Source organism: Littorina saxatilis, linkage group LG2 (genome assembly GCF_037325665.1).
Source record: "Littorina saxatilis isolate snail1 linkage group LG2, US_GU_Lsax_2.0, whole genome shotgun sequence".
Taxonomy (NCBI): Eukaryota; Metazoa; Mollusca; class Gastropoda; order Littorinimorpha; family Littorinidae; genus Littorina; species Littorina saxatilis.
The window spans coordinates 76,543,593-76,564,813 of NC_090246.1; the positions used below are offsets into that span (position 1 = coordinate 76,543,593).

General features: G+C 42.7%; 1 long non-coding RNA gene across 1 annotated transcript; it reads left to right on the forward strand.

Moving 5' to 3' along the window:
• The first annotated feature begins 1,977 nt into the window (after nt 1-1,977).
• Nucleotides 1,978-20,716, forward strand: LOC138956690 (uncharacterized). Its single transcript, XR_011452755.1, has 3 exons — nt 1,978-2,248; nt 11,887-11,957; nt 19,942-20,716. It is a non-coding gene; the product is annotated as an uncharacterized lncRNA (long non-coding RNA).
• Nucleotides 20,717-21,221: the final 505 nt, after the last annotated feature.

Below are 21,221 nucleotides of genomic sequence, written 5' to 3' on the forward strand. Positions count from 1 at the left end.
AGCGGTCTTTGAAGTAAACGGACAAACCAGATAAAATGGTATAATGAATAGAAAATGGACGTGGTGCTCTGAGGCATTTTTACCTTGATCTAAGGAATGGTGAGAGTATTTCAATGTTTATTTTTGGAACGTTAGCAGTCTATCTGGCTCGGATTGCTGGTTACACTTTCGGTTTCATAGCCACATGCACACCGGCTATGTCCAACTTCTCTCCAACCCAGGAAAGCAAGACAAGAAAGGGAAATGAAGCTGTAGATTGAGACAGCCAGACAGACAGACAAACAAGAAAAAGAAAGAGGGTTGCTATATAATCCACCACTGAGAGTATCAATTGAAAATTCCTCACACGTCCTAGAGAAGGATGCCAACCCTGATTGCCAGACTCCCTTGCAACCAGACAGCTGCATAGACGGCTTCAATAGCAGGTCTTTAAACTTTCATGCATTTTCTCTATTCTCGGACCCAGAGGGCAGTAATTGTATAGACATTTTTTATGATTGGGGCCAACAGGGTGCCCATTCAAACTGGGGAGAAGCAGCGCGGTGTATCGATGTAGCAAGTGTGTGGAGAGAGGGATTCTATAGTTTATCAAACACGATTTGGTTTGGAGGTTGGAAAGTGGGGTGGTAAACTGTATGTAGGAAAAGTAGAAAAATGGGGGTTGTGTGTGTGTGTGTGTGTGTGTGTGTGTGTGTGTGTGTGTGTGTGTGTGTGTGTGTGTGTGTGTGTGTGTGTGTGTGTGTGTGTGTGTGTATGTGTGTGTCGATGTGTGTGTCGGTGTGTGTGTGTGTGTGTGTGTGTGTGTGTGTGTGAGTGTGTGTGCGTGCAAATGTCGGCCTTGATTTGTGAGCCTGACTGTATTGTATGCCAAAGGTCACAAGCATCATTTAACTGGAACATGTTTAACACGAGTCTTATCGTGAAAAAACGATGTACTATTTCCTTCAGTATTTTAATTGTATTTGTTGCCATAATTTTGCACTACGGGTTTCTTTTTCTCTCCCCGGGAAATGGTCTCATTCTCAACTGCTGTAAGCATCAGTTTTATTTTCAGTTTGTTTCGTAAATATGTTCTGTAATAACTATATATCTTTTGCAATTACAAGTAGAACTTTAGTATGTTATACGAAAGAGGAGATTTTAATGCAACACTCTGTGACACTGGTTCTCAAGGCTAGAACGCAACTTACGTCAGCGAAAGCGCTACATATAACCCCTAAAGTATAGAACTGTTTACAGGACTGAGGAAACAGTCCACAGCTTTCTAGCGGGTTGTATACAGTCTGTTCCCAATCCATAAACACCTTCGTTTCAAAGGATTGCGCCGTTTTTAAAGTATGGTTGTCGAGCTGCTCGTTGAAAAGTCACGATAAAAAACGAAAACGGCTTTTGTAATGTAAATTACCTTATGTATATCGGGTTCGGGTGGGTCTGTTACTCTTGTCGACAATAGAATTTTCAAATTGACTCAGCGGTTCAAAGCTATTACACACAGGAAAGGACGACACTGAGACACATGGCAACAACAGATTTGAAAAGGATATGACACAATGGTTTTTAAAAAAAAGCACGCATAAACATGGCAAACAAGAAAAGAAACACGGAAGAGAGAGAGAGAGAGAGAGAGAGAGAGAGAGCGAGAGAGAGAGAGGGAGAGAGTGAGAGAGAGAGAGTGAGAGAGAGAGGGGGAGAGAGAGGGAGAGAGAGGTAGAGAGAGAGGGAGAGAGAGAGAGAGAGGGGAGAGAGAGATAGGGAGAGAGAGAGAGAGGGAGAGGGGGAGAGAGAGAGATAGGGAGAGAGAGAGAGGGGGAGAGAGAAAGATAGGGAGAGAGAGATAGGGAGAGAGAGAGAGACAGACAGACAGACAGACATACAGACAGACAGACAGACACAGACAGACAGACAGACAGACAGACAGACAGAGAGAGCTGCCAGCAGCGTACATTTCATGCATACAGAAAAATACACTTTTATTCGTGTCATCGTCCGCGCCCAGTACAGGGAATACTTTTTTTTAACATGAATGTGAGCTAACAACTCTATGCCTAAAATGACATCCGCTGGCTGGGTCCACGTCTGCCATCATTGTGCCACTGCAAAGAAGTCTATTTCCTCTGAGACACAGAACGTGGACTCACTGAGTTCTGAGGATTTGTCATCTGCTCCGCTCTCCGGAAGAATCCCGGAAGCGAGAAGCTCAGAAAAACCAGGGCTTTGTGGGGCGGAGGAGACCATGCAACTTCAGAAAGTAAGGACCAATTATTGCGCGCTATGCTCTTGCTTGCATGGTGGTGGTTGTTATTGTTGTTGTTGTTGTTGTTGTTGTTGTTGTTGTTGTTGTTGTTGTTGTTGTTTGTTGTTGTTGTTGTTGTGGTTGTTGCTGCTGCTGCTGATGTTAATGTTAATTTCCTTTACTTTAACTTTCATAATGAATAAACCTTGTACATATCCGTGATTTCTGACGTTTTCTTGTTAAAGCATTTGCTATTTTCTTTGCTATTATTTTTTTTAAATGCGCGTTGAGGGCTTTTAGTGTTGAGCGGAACCGTAATACCTTACTCATGATCCTTACTCTCTCCTTTTTGTTCCGCGTCCAACTAATGGGTTTTTTTCTCCCAGGTTTTCCCGGTTTTCTCATCCATCATACTGTTGTCTGGATTGAATATAATAACTGATACTTTCAGTTTCAAGGTTAGACATCATGCCATCGGTGTATAGATGATATATATTACCTTCATTCAGCCTTAGCTCTCTTTTCTTTTCTTTCGTCCATCCGTTCTGAGGCTCAAACAAAAAGGATGAAGCTTTCACTTCAATTAATAAACTAGAAACCACCAATCACCAACATCGAGAATTTTGTCAGGAACGGGCGCTGTGACAACACCACACCAAGCTGGGACGACGACGAGTCGGGAAATCGAAAGTTCACCACACTTCGATGTTTTCCGCTCTTAGTCCGCTCTCAAAGGTTTTGCACATTTTGTGTATGTGTGTGAGCCTCATGCGTATGGGAATATGGTGCTAAAAACGATTTAGAACGCTTGAAACGGAGCGAATCAGCATTGCCAGGTTCCATGTGTCATATATAATAGTAGTAACAGTACCGTAAGGATAAAGGAGTAGGGTACGTAAATCGACCGGCGCTTTGATACAAGCTCCCGTGGTTCTATTTCACCTATTGAACACGCTTTCGATGCTGACGTTCTTTTCTCAAGTAACTAGTTCTGTTTGTCTGTCCCTTCCGCCTTCTTGAATCTATTCCGATCTTGACTCTTTGCGTCTCTTCATCTCTCTATGCATTCTATGGACCATTTGATGTGTCCAATTTCTCTCTCTCTCTCTCTCTCTCTCTCTCTCTCTCTCTCTCTCTCTCTCTCTCTCTCTCTCTCTCTCTCTCTCTCTCTCTCTCTCTTTCTGTATCTTCCCATAACGTATTTTTCTCTCCACACGTTGATGTGTGCATACGCGCTCTCTCTCTCTCTCTCTCTCTCTCTCTCTCTCTCTCTCTCTCTCTCTCTCTCTCTCTCTCTCTCTCTCTCTCTCTCTCTCTCTCTCTCTCTCTCTCTCTCTCTCTTCCGGGGCATTCGGCTTCTGTCCCCCAACCTACCTTTTGACCCAAAACACCCCTTCCTCAGTGATCAATGCATAGTATTCCAGACTTCCAGGCCTTTCCGCCTGTGTTTGTTGCCCCAGGCAAGCGCGACAATGAACACTACAGGTGGAGCATCCGGGAACCTTGGTCCTCTTCGGTGCGTCTAGGGTAGCATCGCATTCTTCTCTCCCTTTGTTCGTGTTTGATGTCTGACCTACTTACCTGCTTGCTTCTCTTCCCTTTGTGTGATCTCCCTTTTGTTTCGGAATTTGTCTTTGTAGGTCTTACAGTCAGCGGTATGGGAAGCTGCTGAGAAGGAAAGAAGAGAATGTTGTTGTGAAAACATCACAGCGTCGAGGAAGAGAGAGTGGGGGAGACATAACGAAGCCAAAAAAGAAGGGGTGTGTGTGTTTGTGGGGGGGGGGGGGGGGGGGGGGCAGGGAAGAAGAAAACGAAATAAGCAGAGGAGTGACATGAACAGGATAATACAAGTTTTAAAGATTACTATAAACGCGCCGAAAGGGCGTCATTCTTCCATCGCTTAAGATTGAATAACGGCATATCGGTAAAAAGTGTATTTTTATTTTTTGTCTATTTTGTTGTCTCTTTCTTTCCTTGAATGTAGGTCATTTTCGTTTGCTCCATCAGATTCCTTTGCCAAAATAGGAACTACGCGGAGTGGAAGAGGAAACTAGATCGCAAAGTCTGTCCTTCCAACGACTTGTATGGTCCTTGCTTTATCGTGATGTAGGGGTCTTACGAGGATGGTTATCGTCACTAATTGAAGTCTATTGGCTTTGAGTTGTTCACTGCATTACAGAAAATGTCTGTGAGCGAAAAGTGCGTCATGGCTGGAACTTGACCAATCTTTACTATTGAACTGAATGCAATCAGCCAATTCATATTTACCGTTATTTTAGCACACACACTAAACACAGAGACAGACACACAGACAAAGAGACAGACACGCGGACAAAGAGAGAAACACATAAAGACATAGGCAGACAGAACGAGAGCAAGAAGGAAACCAAAAAAAACGAAGACCCCGTAGTTTCAGGTCTCAGCCGTCGTCCATCACTCTGCTGTCACATAGCCTGGGCCAACGATCCAGACCGGAACATTTTCAATGCCAGAGATTTTTTCCGTATCTGACAGCTAAATGTTACCGCCGTCTGGCCAGGGGAGGTTAATCAGCCTGTTATCTGTCAAAGAGTAGTCTCCCGTCCGCCCCTGCCAATTAGGATTTGTCCATCTGTGTGATGGCCTTTGGGAGACATACACGGTTAATCTGCTTTTACCAGTCAACGCCTTGATGTCCTTTTGTCTTTTGCTGTCTACCCCAGGATTGGTCGTTTACGCCCGTCCATTATTTTGCAGTTCAAGGTGGAGAGATGGCTCAGGTGTTAGTGCGCTTGCTTTCAAACCAGTTAATCCGTATCGGCTTGGGTTTGACCTTGGGCTCGGTCAGGCATTTTTTTTTGGTTCCAGAATCAACTTTTTAAAGTCTCCCTTCGATGTTCCAACACCTCCGTGTGCACGCATGTGGAAAAATTAAGTTTTTAATGTCACAGCAAAAGACCAAGGACTTGGAAGACACGAACATAATTCATTGCGCGTCTCTAAACCGTAAAACAGACTAATCAGTCTCCCCGTAGTTCAACATTTAGTTACAGCTGAGATGACATTCGATGATTGACTGGTGGTTTTCATATCGAAGCCTCGGAACGTTGGCCTTTTTTTAATTTATTTTTTTATTGTACGACCTAAAGCCTGATTTGTCGTGTAAACCTCGTTTGAACAATCAAGTATCATTTATAGGCCTTCAATCTTTACTAGTTTACTTTGTTTCGCGTTTTATCATCTTCAAAAGAGAAGAACAGGTGAAAGCGAAAAGAAAGATTTGGAAGCACCATCAAGACAACAACAACAACAACAACAACAACAACAACAACAACAACAACAACAACAACAACAACTGTACAACAACATCATCACCAACAGCATGGCCTACCTAATGGTTTTAACAAATCAAGATCATTGTGTTCTTTGCTGGCATACGGCCAACGTGCAAGGGCAACGAACGAAAGGACTGCTGACGCAACGGCCAATACCGCTGGTTTTATGACCTGTGCATTGCTCTACATCATTGCTGATTATAAACCAGTCGTACGTGCTCGGTGTACCGAAATCATCGACCGTCTGTCTTGTGAAGGTCTGCAAGGCGCACTCACAACTTCCCGAGGGCAAATTAGCGGCGAGTACTTTTGACATTTACGACTGACGCACTTTTTCCGAGGCGTGAGCGTTTTGGCGCCAGCGTTATCGTTTGCACTGTCACCTGGTGAGGTCTGTGCTTGTCTGTTGTACAAAACACGGGTATTTCATCCTTCTGGAGTGGGAGGATTGTTGGCGTGCGTGCGTGTGTGTGCGTGATGGTGAGTGTCAAGGAGACAAACTGCTTCAACGGGGGAGTAGATTGTGTGAAATAAGTGCCGGGACACGATTCGACGAATGAGCTACAGAATTTGTCGAGGTTTCCTGCTCACTCTGGGCTGGATACTCGAGGTTTCCGGCTCACTCTGGGCTGGATACTCGAGGTTTCCGGCTCGCTCTGGGCTGGATACTCGAGGTTTCTGGCTCACTCTGGGCTGGATAATCGAGGTTTTCGGCTTACTCTGGGGTGGATACTCGAGGTTTTCGGCTCGCTCTGGGCCAGCTGGATACTCGAGGTTTCCGGTTCACTCTGGGCTGGATAATCGAGGTTTCCGGCTCACTCTGGGCTGAATAATCGAGGTTTCCGGCTCACTCTGGGGTGGATAATCGAGGTTTCCGTCTCACTCTGGGGTGGATAATCGAGGTTTTCGGCTTACTCTGGGGTGGATAATCAAGGTTGCCGGCTCACTCTGGACTAGATAATCGAGGTTTCCTGCTCACTCTTGGCTGATATTTCATCGCAATTTGTACTCACTCCGAAGAAAGTGAACAATGCATTGTACATGCGTATAAGGCTTTTCACACTCTCCGTCCACTTAGGCAGCTTTTAGCACACGTACAGCAGTGGAAATGTACAATTTTAAGTCAGTAATTACTAAAGAGTATTTTGTTTTCCAGAGACTTTTGTTGTAAATAGTTTTTGAAGGTAGTTAAAATCTCCGTTGAGACAAGGTGGTCAAAGACTACCTCACCTTGAACAAACGTTTCTCTGAACCCACACATAAATTGTTCCATATTTGAGATGGCGGCTTGAGTAAATTCTTACAACGGCTCCTTCCATAGTGGGACTTCCTGAATGAAGTTGGCTTTGGATTAAACCCAGACACTTTTTTGTGTAGATACATACGCCTCCTCAGTGTTCAGAGTACCCTGGCTCTTATTATCATGTGCTGTCACGCAGCCCCCAACAAACATTTATCCTCGTCTTTCATACGGTGTAAGGGGCGTATGTACATTCTCTGACATTTCCATAACATCTTCACTGCAGACAAAACTTTCCGGCTTGGCGCCGCTGGCATTGTTGCCTTTGTCATCCCGACCGCACTATAACAACGGGAGAGATGCAATCCTGTGGTAGAGCACTCGGAGAATAATAGATCTTATCCACAGTGCCAAGGTCTTGGTTATTAACGACACTAGACTAAACTGGATTAGAGACGGTCGTATGTGCGCCGCAGGACCTGGTGCGGGTGTGTGTGTGTGTGTGTGTGTGGTTTGGGGGAGGGAGTGTGTGTGGGTGCCTGTGTGTGTCACTGTGTGGTGTGTGTGTGGTAGGTGGGAGGGTGTGACTGTGTGGGGAGGGTGTGTGGATGTCTGTGTGTGTGTGTCACTATGTGTGTGTCATTGTGTGTGTGTGTGTGTGTGTGTGTGTGTGTGAATAGAATAGAATAGAATATAGAATAGAATAGAATAGAATAATGTTTATTGTCATGAACCAGTAAAGTTATTGACACAACAAACAACAAATAATGCATTATACAATGCTAAAACAATCCGTAACAAATTTGCCAAGACGAACTTGAACTTCGTCTTCTAAGAATAAGTTACTTGGATTTTTGTTAGCATATTTCATATTGATATGTGAAGCATCTTCTTTAAATTCATCCCTTAATTCGATGTGTGTAGGTGCGCGCGATTTCATCGGCTTGTTATTCTTCCGTTCACTTTTTTCTATAGATGATTTGTTATCCAAAATATACTTACACATGCATCCATCGTTGTGTGTTTTATGTGTTGGAATGCGTGTGGTCACATGTAATACGTCCGCTCAAACACATGCCTATTGACATCGAAGATGTGTCAGCCACTCATTCGCTGGCACGTGCAACATAAGTGTAGCTTAAACCTGCACCCATATTGAAAACACGCTAATCTAAAGCTCGTGGCAAATAAACAGAAAACAAGAGGCGAAGCCTTCAAGGCTCCCGTAAGAAATCAACAAACAGTAACATAACACAAACTCACTCACTCCGTAACACACACACACAAACACACACACACACACACACACACACACACACACACACACACACACACACACACACACACACACACACACGCACACGCACACACACACACAGTTAAAACTAACGCATCATATCAACTCCATGTATAATTTTCAAAAGAAGGCAAACAGATAAAATGACTAGGGTAATAGGTTAGGTACCTGCCATGTGGGCACTTTTTCCACTGCTGTCCTCAGTCCTATACTTTTCATCAAGACTTGTCACCATGCCGAGTAGATCTAAATTCGGAAGTCTTCATGTGGCTGAGGCATATATCTGACATAGCGTCGATCTTGTTGTAGGTTAACCTCCTTTCTGAAACAAATGGCAAAATGCGATTAGTTATGATGACTACAACCTACACAAATATAAACAGTGTTTTGAAACAGAATAGTCAGGTTATACAAGCCACTTTACCTATGCAGCATGGTAACCCTACAATATGCGAAACATGTCGACTGCAGCAGCCTGGTTCTTAAAATAATTCTGACGGTCAACACAGCCAGAAATGCCAACAAAGACAAGAAAGCTGTGGCAAGGTAAGCTTACCAAACGTTACATAGCGAATCATATGATAGTGCGTAAACAGCAAACAGTAGATCTACAATCAAAGAGAGGATCGAGTCTGGAATGAAACGCGATACAGATCTAGCATTCAAAACCTGTCTTTCACGTTCAAGGAAGTTGTTGCAAAGTACTTAAGACTTACTAAATTGTACAGACAAAACCATGACAGTGCATGTTTTGAATCTGAGGAAAAAATCGTGATCATTTTGACTTTGAGAACAGATTCATTCCGTTTCCTTATATCTGCATGTTCAAGTAAATGGTGGACAGTTTTTTTCGGGCAGAGTAAACTTAACTTGAGACTCTACTGCAAGTCTTGAAATTCACATAAATCGAACCACGAGCAAAGACATCCAAACATTACAGGCACTTTAGATCAACTCATTTCACTAGAGGTGACTGCCTAGCACTGTGTTTGACATCCGTGTCTGCTGAAATAAAAAGAAATTAAAACAAAACGGATTAACAGTAGGTGACACGTTATCAGAGTGGGAGACACTAGATCTGTCTCTGAACTTACCGGGATACGGCTGCAAGATCGACACTGACTGCCGCGCTTTCGACAGCTCTTCCTCGCGTGGACATTGGAAACACGCTGTGCAGATCAAATTGTAGGAAATTTCCCTTTGGTATCTTCTTTATTTACTTTTCTGGAGCTTAGAAACCGAACAACATGAAATCGTCTTCCCCGGCGAATCGGCGAGGTGAGAACTGGACCACAATCCTTCGCGCGACCCCTGACCTGATCTTGACACCTGACCTGCCGTCTACATGCCAAACACGACACAAATCAGTCAACTGCTTGTACCCCTTCAAAACCCCCCACCACCCGTTTTCTTTGGATACACGCTTTAACTACACACATGCCGACACAATGTTGATCATTGCTTCAATAATTTGAAGATGGTGCTTGAAAATTAACCACGTGAAATGAGTATTTCGGTGTTTAGCCAAAAATGTTAAAGTTTCTACCACAGACATACACACATACATACATACATACGCACGCACGCACGCACAGACAGACAAAGTTTACCATCGCATAGGCTACACTTACGTGAGCCAACAAAACTGTCATGTTTATGTGCTTGGAGCACATTGCAGTTCCTGGCGTATAATGTTAGCCCACACATGAACAAGTCGCAAAACAAAGCAAAAATTGCATATCCATTTTCGCCCCAAAGTGAAAGATGTTTTCATTTCCGCTCGTGTAAAACCATCTCGGATCTATGGAGGTTGTGGCATTGGATAAGCGTATATATACTTCCGCTTGGACGCATGCCAAACGTCAAAAGCATGACACCTTCCTGTGCAAAATGGGAATTTTTCGGAGCAGCTATATTCTACACACACACACACACACACACACATATACGGACACACACACACACGAATGCGCGCATACGCACGTAAACACACACACACACATACACTCACACACTCACACACACACACACATACACACACACACACACACACACACACACACACACGCACACACACGCATACACGCACACGCACAGACACACACACACACACACACGCACACACACACACGCACACACACATACACACACACACACACACACACACACACACACACACACACACACACACACACACACGCACACTGCTTCTCCTCCAGGCTGCTGATCTTTGGGTCGAAGGTGAACACTTCAGTGGTACTGGTAGCTTACATGACGCTGTACACTGGATGGAACCTGTCTCAACCTAATAAGGTCTATTTTCCATCACGTCATCTAGGTAGATTTGATTCTGCTATCAATCTCACATCTTTCACGTGGAAATCACGGGGGCAGAGCGGGAACATAAGATCATGACATCCGTTAATGTTTCCTTGCCGGCTTTTCTTCGGCGTGTAATCAATATTCATATCATGCTTTACCAAGGCGTTCCTTGTGTTGTTTGCATGACCTGATCTGAATCGCACGGAATCAGAATTGAACAATGGTGACTGCGCGAGAGCGATAAATAACAAGTCGCATGAAGTGAAATTAATACTTTTAGTCAATCTGTCAAACTCACAGAATGATACTGAACTCAGTGCATTTCTCGAAGATAATGCTTTGCCGATACCCCGCGACCTAGACTGAAAGCGCTGACATATTCACGTGAAACACGTAATCGCTTGAAGTGACAAGCCAGTATAGCGCACTAGCGTTCAGTGCGTCACGGGAAAGCGTGCTCTTTTTTTCCTTTTTTTTCTTTCCTAAGCTTGATTTTAATCCGAACATAACATATCTTATATTTTTTGGAATCAGAAAAATATAAAGAACAAGATGATATCATTTTTGGATCGAATTACTAAAATTTTAATTGAAATTAGAATGTTAAGATTTTTAATGACCAAATCCATCAATCAAGTTAATTAGTAGGCTTCCAAGCTGAAATTCAATCCCATAGTCTAATTTTCGTCGAAGATTGCTTGACCCACATTTCAATCAATGTGATCAAAAAATGAGGGCGTGCCAGTGCCGCCTCAACTATCACCAAAACCCGGATATGACGTCTATATAGGGATGTCATCCGCAGGATCTTTTATGTAAAGTTTCATGAAGATCGGTCCAGTAATTTTCTCGGAATCGCTTTTCGCCTACTACACACACACACACACACACATACACCACACACACACACACACACACACACACACACACACACACACACACACACACACACACACACACACACACAGACAATCACGTATACACACACACCACAACCCTCGTCTCGATTCCCAGTCTATGTTAAAACATTTCGCCAAAACTTGATTACATTTTAAAAAAAATTAAAAAAATAGAAAGGGCAAACAGTACTGTACGCACGGTTTGAGAAACCGAGACAGCATGGTGTTCACCGGTAAGTTATTATAATCACAGGGTCACAAGTAAAACCATCTCTGTCGTCAAAGCGTTTTACTCTTTTTTTCCAGAAAAGATAACGACAGTGTTGTTAAAATAACCTTACTAAGAGTTTTACGAGTAGCAAACTTTGCTTTTGTCACAGTGCTTCTCCACTGTATACAAGTGTACCATCCAGAATTATTTCACGGCGGGAACGTAAAGCGCATTCGCAGATCGAACGAAGAGCTACATGCGCAACATATACTTTCGTAAAAAGTTCATCATTGTAGACGTTCTTCTTTCTTGTGCGACTGTTTATCTGAATGTTGTTTGGCTTGAAAACTCCATGTTGTTGAAATTGCAGAGATGCTGGTAAGGTGCAAATTACATCTGCGCAGAGTCAGCGGCACAGACGACGCACTGCAGATTATTGAGGTAATTCTTCTTTTTTGTCCAGCCCGTTACACGTTGCGTGAAAAGAAAACAGGCCAAGTACTCGTCAAAATCCTTATCGCAGCATGCAGCACCGCTGACTCTGCGTAGGTATAATTTGCCCCAAAGGGACTCCGCTCACAAATGTAACTTCAGCAGGACCGACGACGCACTGCAGATTATCCCAGCCCGCTACACGTTGCATGAAAGGAAAACAGGCCTGGTACTCGTCATAATCCCTATCGCGGCATAAATAATATGCAGTGCGTCGTCTGTGCCGCCGAAACTGCGCAGGTATAATTTGCCCCAAATGATGATTGTTATTGTGAACAGAATACGTGCATTACCATGACTGAAAGAGAACACCCAAAACGTGGCATAAAATGTGGCAATAATCAACCTTACTATCACCAACCCAAAGCAAAACAGTCAAATACCATGAGTACACTACCTTCTCCCAACTCCCTCATCAAAGGCCGCAGAAAGGGGAATAACTCCGGTGGTCCTACAACGCCGGTTATTGTGTTGAGCAATGATCATGGGTCTCAAAGCGATTCCTTAGATCACTCCGCGCTTTTTCGCATTAAAAGATGTGAAGGTTAAAATAAGTCCCCCAAACACCGCGACTTTCGTTAGCTGCGGCGATTGTAAAGGTCGAAGCCAAAATAAACTGCGAAGAAAGTTTATTGCACCCAAGAAAAAGAAAAGAAACGGGAAGAGAGGAAATAGAGAAGAGAAAAAGGCAGGGTACATGTTTTCTTTTAGATAGATTAAACAAGAGCGATTCTCATGAAATATTCACGACGGTTTTCGGAATGTACGGTTTTAGTAGAGCAAAAAGCGAATCAATAGGGAAATCAGGAGATAAAAAGAGCCATTTCTGTTGGGAATTCCTGGGTGCTTCCCCGTGGTTTCAAAGGGTTGGACGGGAAAATCAACAAAGGTTGTTCAATTTGAAGAAAACATTAGTTTTCCAAATGAAATGGAAAAAAATGTAGGAGAAGAAGGTTTGGGCAATCAGTTCCGCGCACTGAAAATAAATGATTACATAAATTAATAAGACGAAATCACAAGTAAAACGGAGAATACAAGCACATACACGCATTCAGTTAAAACGAGACGTGAGAATAAATGTCAGATTCAAGTCCATACATTTCAGACACTTCTTGTGTGGTTTTCGCAAATATCCAAACACAAACGTTGCTCATATTCACAATTCAGGAACAAATATTCATAAAAAGCAAATTTCAACAAATGTTTGTATACAGAAAAACAAGAAAGGGAAATTAAAACATTTGTTCTTGCATTATTTCAACGAGAACAGTTTCTCTTAAAGTAAACGTTTCGTTATTTAAAACAAATGTTGATGGAGACTAAATGCAAATTTAGGTGTTACCATCGGAGAAAAAAAAATCCGAATATCAAAAAATAATAACGAACAAAAACACATTGGAGCTGGGCAGCTGAAAAAATAAATCTGAATCCTATTTTTACCACTGTCGTCATTGCTTTTAAACGATAACGTCTAATCTATAAAATAAAAAATAAATTAAAAAAATAAATCATAAAAAAGAACATATCTAGTGATCTGTACGCACGCCGGCTGAAGTACTAAGCGTATCGAGAGAACCGAAAAACACCACACCTTGAGATTCCAAGCTAAAAGCCCTATCTTTTCTGCACAAGGGTCATCGCACTAAAGTCTCCTTTAATTGACACCAGCATCCGCAAGGATGAATCCAGATGGCTTGCACGTGCCGAGACCATCACCTCTCACCTGCCTGTCCTTTCAAAAGCCACTAGAAGCTGTTGCTTTCAGATTTCCTTAATCGAGCTGCTTTGAAGTCCAGGAATTGTAGCGAAAGAGTGAGCCCCTATCGGTCTTGGGCGTTAAAGGCATGTGCAAGGGCAGGTGAACGGTAAGGAGGCTTGGCGATTGAGAGAAAGAGAGAGAGGGAGAGGGAGACGGGAAGAGACGCAGAGACAGAGATACAGAGAGAGAGAGAGAGAGAGAGAGAGAGAGAGAGAGAGAGAGAGAGAGAGAGAGAGAGAGAGAGAGAGAGAGAGAGAGAGAGAGAGAGAGAGAGAGAGAGAGAGAGAGAATGAGAGAATGAGAGAGGTTGAGAGAGAGAATAATATTATTACATAGACAGTGGGAAAATGTGTGAGTGTGTATGTATGTATGTGCGTTTGCGTGTGAGAGGGAAAGAGTGAGAGACACTGACAGACAAAGAGAGAGAGAGAGAGGGACAGAGAGAGAGAGAGATAGAGAGAGAGAGAGAGAGGGGGACAGAGAGAGAGAGAGAGAGAGAGAGAGAGAGAGAGAGAGAGAGAGAGAGAAAACATACTGAACTGGTCTTGAACCTCCAACGATGCGTAATGTTTTTAAAGAAAATGAAACGAATGGTTATCCTTATGATGTTTGATATTTTTTGTGTATACATATGTGCAAGCAAGAGCAGACTAAACAGATGCCTTCTATGTGCAACAGTCAAACCATTTTGTTTTCAGTTTACACACAATGAAAATTTGAATGTGCGACGAAAACTAGTAACAATAATGCAAAAATACTTAACACGAATTATAATTGAGTACTGTTTCCAGGTTTTCAAGGTTGGTCTTCATCGGAGTCTCATTAGTTTCAAAAACCTGGGACAGTAGGGGCGACCACCCCCAACCAGGCGCGTTCACAGGTGGCGGATAGTGAGATGGCCTTCAGATATGGTGGTTAGCTGCGAAATAAGCCAGGCTTGCCAGGACGAATAAGCAGTCGCGGACCAACTGGCGGTGCTTCCAACAGGATGGGGCGGGATAACAGGTGGCACTGTTACACTCAAGAAATACCCCAGGTCTCCAATGACGGGAGCATCATGCGATCAAGAGCCGCATCTTAAGTTCTAGCCCTGGGGAAGGTCACCTCAGATAAACAAACCAGCCAGCTATGGCCAAATAGCCGGGTAGACTGGACTCGACAGCCCTGTAAAGCCACCAGTCTAGGAGAAGGATCACTCCGATATAAAAACACGCTGAAGCCGGATGAGCTGGGCCATGTATGGCGCATAACGACAGCTCAACGCATCAACGCTCATATGACAGAGATTAGTTTCAATTAGAGAAAAAGCAAACTACTTTGACTTTAAATCGCACATTAATCACAAATGAAACACACACACACACACACACACACACACACACACACACACACACACACACACACACACACACACACACACACACACACACACACACAATATTTAAAGAAACTATTTACCCAAGTTACCAGCAAATAAACATTACTTCAAAGTATAAATAAACTATTATCGTTGCTAACGGTTAATAATTATAAGCCGCCCTGATATGGCCCTTCGTGGTCGGCTGGGCGTTAAGCAAACAAACAAACAAAAACAAACAAAATAATTATAAGATAAGGACAATGCTTGACAAAGGGCAATGAGCATTCTCAATATCAGAACTGAAAGCATCAACCACAACAATCAGAAAACATCTTCAAAACTTCTGGAATGCAAGCAGGATACCAAAGGGAACAGAAAGTACGAAAAACATGTCAGGACTGTCGACTGAAATACCACTCAGTACCGAAAAGGCCAATCAGAGAGAGAAATCATGACCTCAGTACTGGCTTTCGACGTGGGCTGCCACGGAGACTGTGCGTTTTCTGCAGTCTCTGGCCTGCCAACGTGTGCTAATTGCATAGATTTCTGTGCGAAGTGACGGTTGCCAAGGCAGAATGTCCTTGGTGTATGTATGCCCTGCGCTACCTTGTCCTGCCCAACGTGCCATGCAGGTCTGGGTGGCCGAGTGGTAACGCACTTGCGCTCGGAAGCGAGAGGTTGCGAGTTCGACCCTGGGTCAGGGCGTTAGCAATTTTCTCCCTCCTTTCCTAACCTAGGTGGTGGGTTCAAGTGCTAGTCTTTCGGATGAGACGAAAAACCGAGGTCCCTTCGTGTACACTACATTGGGGTGTGCACGTTAAAGATCCCACGATTGACAAAAAGGTCTTTCCTGGCAAAATTGTATAGGCATAGATAAAAATGTCCACCAAAATACCCGTGTGACTTGGAATAATAGGCCGTGAAAAGTAGGATATGCGCCGAAATGGCTGCGATATGCTGGTCGATGTGAATGCGTGATGTATTGTGTAAAAAAAATTCCCTCTCACACGGCATAAATAAATCCCTACGCCTTAATATGTGCGCGATATAAATTGCATAAAAAAAAATTAAAAAAAATAAATGACAGTGTATTTTTCGCGTGGCTATAAATTGATTCGACCTTTGCACTTTTACAGTGAGGATAATTTACGGGTCCAATTTACGTTCTGGACACTGCGGTGACCTTCTAAAAATAGTAACAGAACGCCGGGAATATCCGAAGATGCCCCCTCATACTATAGTGCACCATACGAAGGAAGGGAGGTAAACGCTGAAAACATGGAGAAGATAAGGAAGAGTTACTGGGAATGGTGAAATGAACAGAAAACCCAAAATCGGTTCAGCGCTGCGCGCTGAGAGCACGTGTTGAAATATCTCATCGATGATATTGTGTCCGGGGTGTAGCTGAATACGGTGTCCAAATTTGAAAAAGATCCACCGAGAACTTTGGCGTTGTGATGTGGTGTAGCGGCTTTGGTGTGTCGGTATGGGGGCCCGGGTAGCTGAGGTGGAACCAAATTCGGTTCAGCGCTGCGCGCTGAGAGCACGTGTTGAAATATCTCATCGATCAGGTTGTGTCCGGGGTCTCTGTGAATAAGCCCACCAAATTTGAAGCAGATCCATCGAGAACTTTGGCCGTGCATCGCGAAGACACAGACACACAGACACACAGACACAAGTCGTATATATATATATATATATATAGATAGATATACACTCACGTAAAACATTTACAAAAGATAAACATTAAAAAATAAAAATAAAAATAAAAATAAATAAATGAAAGGTTGGGGGGAGAGAGCGAGAGAGGGGGGGGAGAGAGAGAGAGAGTGTCACTTTGTACATATTAGAGTTAATTACCCTTTTCATTTGAACGGTTCTGTTCACAGCTTGAACGCCTCTTGAAACGTGTGATATAAGTCTGTTACGAGACTGCCTGAAACAATCCTAGCTGTAGAAACGTACGGGTTTCTTCTTCGTTTGAAGCACTCCCGAGTCAACACAACAACAACAATAACAACAATTGATATTTGAAGATAAAATAAAATTATTTGTATAAACTAAGCTGAAGTAAAATAAAATAAAATAAATAAAATAAAATAAGATAAAATGAAATGAAATGAAATAAAATACGACTAAACACAACTAAAACACACATCTAAAAAGTAAACGGAACCTGCAACCCCCAAAAATCTCATTCGCAAAACCAATGTTCCCGCGTTAAAATCGACAACAAAATTAAAATGTAAAGCGTATTGGAAAGAACAATCAAATTTGTATCGAAAACAGTCAGTTTTGTTCCCTTATCTTGTGTAAAAATTACGTTACATTTGATTGTTCTTTTCAATGATACGCAAAACTTGTTGCGTTTAAGCTTTTCAGATTGTTTGTTGATTTTAACGCGGGAACCTTGGTTATACGAATTTGATTTTTGTTTGTGTGGGGTGTCTGTGTTGTAGGTTCCACTGAATAGAAACTACCTTATGTAAAATCAATCTGTTGAAATATGGTAGGAGAATGAATGGGCTTTACAGTCTTATAACAGATTCTACAATAAACGGCCTTATCACACAAATCTGCACTTAAACGTATCTGCGTAGCTTTTTTTTGTTTGTTTTTTTGTTGACGGGTAGTATACAGAACGGACGGTATCAGTCATTCAGTCGGACGTCCAGCTACGTCCAGAATATTTCATTCGGATGATAAACGAAGATTAAGGTAGGCGTAAAGAGTACATGAACCGCCTAGAACCCCCGAAGAACAGTATGCTTCAGAAGAGATGCAATTAAAACTCTCTTCAGCGTAGCGACAGACCGATGGTTCAGGGACTGTCACGTGAATTGATCACTTATGTATGCTTTTTACATTTAGTCAAGTTTTGACTAAATGTTTTAACATAGAGGGGGGAATCGAGACGAGGGTCGTGGTGTATGTGTGTCTGTCTGTCTGTCTGTCTGTCTGTCTGTCTGTCTGTCTGTGTGTGTGTGTAAAGCGATTCAGACTAAACTACTGGGCCGATCTTTATGAAATTTGACATGAGAGTTCCTGGGTATGATATCCTCCGACGTTTTTTCATTTTTTTGATAAATGTCTTTGATGACGTCATATCCGGCTTTTCGTGAAAGTTGAGGCGGCACTGTCACGCCCTCATTTTTCAACCAAATTGATTGAAATTTTGGCCAAGCAATCTTCGACGAAGGCCGGACTTCGGTATTGCATTTCAGCTTGGTGGCTTAAAAATTAATTAATGACTTTGGTCATTAAAAATCTGAAAATTGTAAAAAAAAATAATTTATAAAACGATCCAAATTTACGTTCATCTTATTCTTCATCATTTTCTGATTCCAAAAACATATAAATATGTTATATTTGGATTAAAAGCAAGCTCTGAAAATTAAAAATATAAAAATTAAGATCAAAGTTAAATTTTCGAAATCAACTTAAAAACACGTTCATCTTATTCCTTGTCGGTTTCTGATTCCAAAAACATATAGATATGATATGTTTGGATTAAAAACACGCTCAGAAAGTTAAAACGAAGAGAGGTACAGAAAAGCGTGCTATCCTTCTCAGCGCAACTACTACCCCGCTCTTCTTGTCAATTTCACTGCCTTTCAGATTGTTAATGACCAAAGTCATTAATTAATTTTTAAGCCACCAAGCTGAAATGCAATACCGAAGTCCGGCCTTCGTCGAAGATTGCTTGGCCAAAATTTCAATCAATTTGATTGAAAAATGAGGGTGTGACAGTGCCGCCTCAACTTTTACAAAAAGCCGGATATGACGTCATCAAAGGTATTTATCGAAAAAAAAATGTCCGAGGATATCATTCCCAGGAACTCTCATGTAAAATTTCATAAAGATCGGTCCAGTAGTTTGGTCTGAATCGCTCTACACACACACAGGCACAGGCAGACACACACACACACACACATACACCACGACCCTCGTCTCGATTCCCCCTCTATGTTAAAACATTTAGTCAAAACTTGACTAAATGTAACAAAAAAGAGAAAAGGTGATTGCCCTTGGTGTTATCACTGCAATGCCATCGTACTCTGTTCACCAGCCACTGCTTCCAACACATTGACAAAACCATCGTCTCTTCCAACTTAACGTAAACGGTCATATAGTGAAACGCATTCCCCACGGCTGTACTAACTATACCTGACGGTGTCAAATGTGACCACTTTTGTACCCTGTGTACGATACCGCGCGCAATGAGAGACCACAGAGTGGGCGACGCTAAGGGACTCCGCTCAAATGATATATACCTCAGCAGGACCGACGACGCACTGCAGCTTATCCCAGCCCGCTGCACGTTGCACTGCCTATTATTTTTGCCGCGATAGGGATTATGACGACTACTTGGCCTGTTTTCCTTTTATGCAACGTGTGGCGGGCTGGGATAATCTGCAGTGCGTCATTGGTCCTGCTGAAGTTACATAATTATGTGAGCGGAGCCCCTAAACGTCTCTCATACGATACGTGCGAAGCAAGTTGGGCGGTCGCTGTTAATAATTTACCAAATTTAGCAAATAAACTGTTAGCAATTTCAAAAAATGGAAATCAATACTAAAAATCCCATATTGCTTTAACATAACAAAAAGTGCTTTACTAAATGTAGTAATCGCTAAAGCAAGCAAGCTTTGACAGTTATGGAGTCCTTTATTGCGGATTCGGTCAGAAAGGATAGAAGTGGTCACAATCGACCCTTTAAACCTTACTATTTCACACCTTTCACCCTGTAGACATCACCTCTCAATACCTCTTATCTTTCTGACCTCTCACAAACCCCAACCATTTCTCCACAGACAGGACCTGTGGGGGAACTTTATCTCATTTTGCCCAGGAGGGGGAAAGATGTCAGCGCAGCACCTTTCAGCTCCAGCATCTTTTGATATGCCGCCTCAGGTGAGGTCCAGGCCTCAGGTAAGTACAGGTGACGATGTAGCGTCTGGACATCAAAGGAGAAGTGGCGGCGCGTTTGTGAAGTGTATTCAGGTGTACTTTTTTCCTGTAGAAGATGTTCGGTGGATGTTGTTTTTTGTGTGTTTGGGTTCTTGTTGGTGCTTCCCCACGACTCCTAAACAGAGACAAAGACAGGATAACCGACAGAGTGACGGATAGACAGACAGACAGACAGTCAGGCAGGCAGGCAGGCAGGCAGCCAGGCAGGCAGACAGACATACATACAGACAGAGATTTAGAGTACAAATATGTTTTGAGTGATTAAACCGAACAGACAATTTTTTTTAAGTTTTTTGGGTTTGTTTTTTTAGCAAATTTGAAACTATCACAAAATACAAAAGGATACCATAATAATAGGAGCGCCTTCTTATCTTGCCCTCGTTCTGCACCCTTTTGCATTGTTTACAAAAACGTCTGTATCTCCAAAGCTATTTGTTTTCTCTCACAAGGCTTTTTTTTTTACCTCCCGTATGCTGTGAAGAAAGTGCCCTGAGTGCAGTCTGAGACATGCCCAAGCCTCCCAGGTTCCTCATTCCAGACTGCATACCAAGAATCCTCTGGCATTGCCAGGCACGCATGCTGGGGGTTGAAGGGCTGATATGACAACGTCTCCCAGGTTATGTAGAGGTTACATGCCGAGTCTCAGTGATTATCAAAAATAATGGTCGAAGTTAGCGGATCATGAAAAATGCGAGCTTTAGCGAGCTTTTTCATGACCGCGAACTGAGACCATTATTTTTGATAATCACTGAGACGAGGTGTGTAACCTCTTTATTCCTCCTTTCTTCAGTTATTCAAAGAAAAGAGGAGTTTTTTTGCGAAAGTTTGATCGAATCCTATTCACTCAACCAGTCAACCTGCGCAGGCGATCGATTAATGCGCGGTTGTATAGTTCCGTGCAAATCATTCCATTCTGTTAACACTTCTTGTCAGTTTTCCTATTTTGGACTAAAATCAAGTACACAGATATGCTGTTATTCTGCTGTGGCGGCAAAGGCAGATATTGTGTGTTCTGTATATGTTTTGGTATCGGTTAGGATAATGTTCTTTCGTCAAATGGGACTAGCAGACGAACTTTTGCACCCGTGTTCCAACGTTAAAAACTGTATGAAGTTAAGTTTTT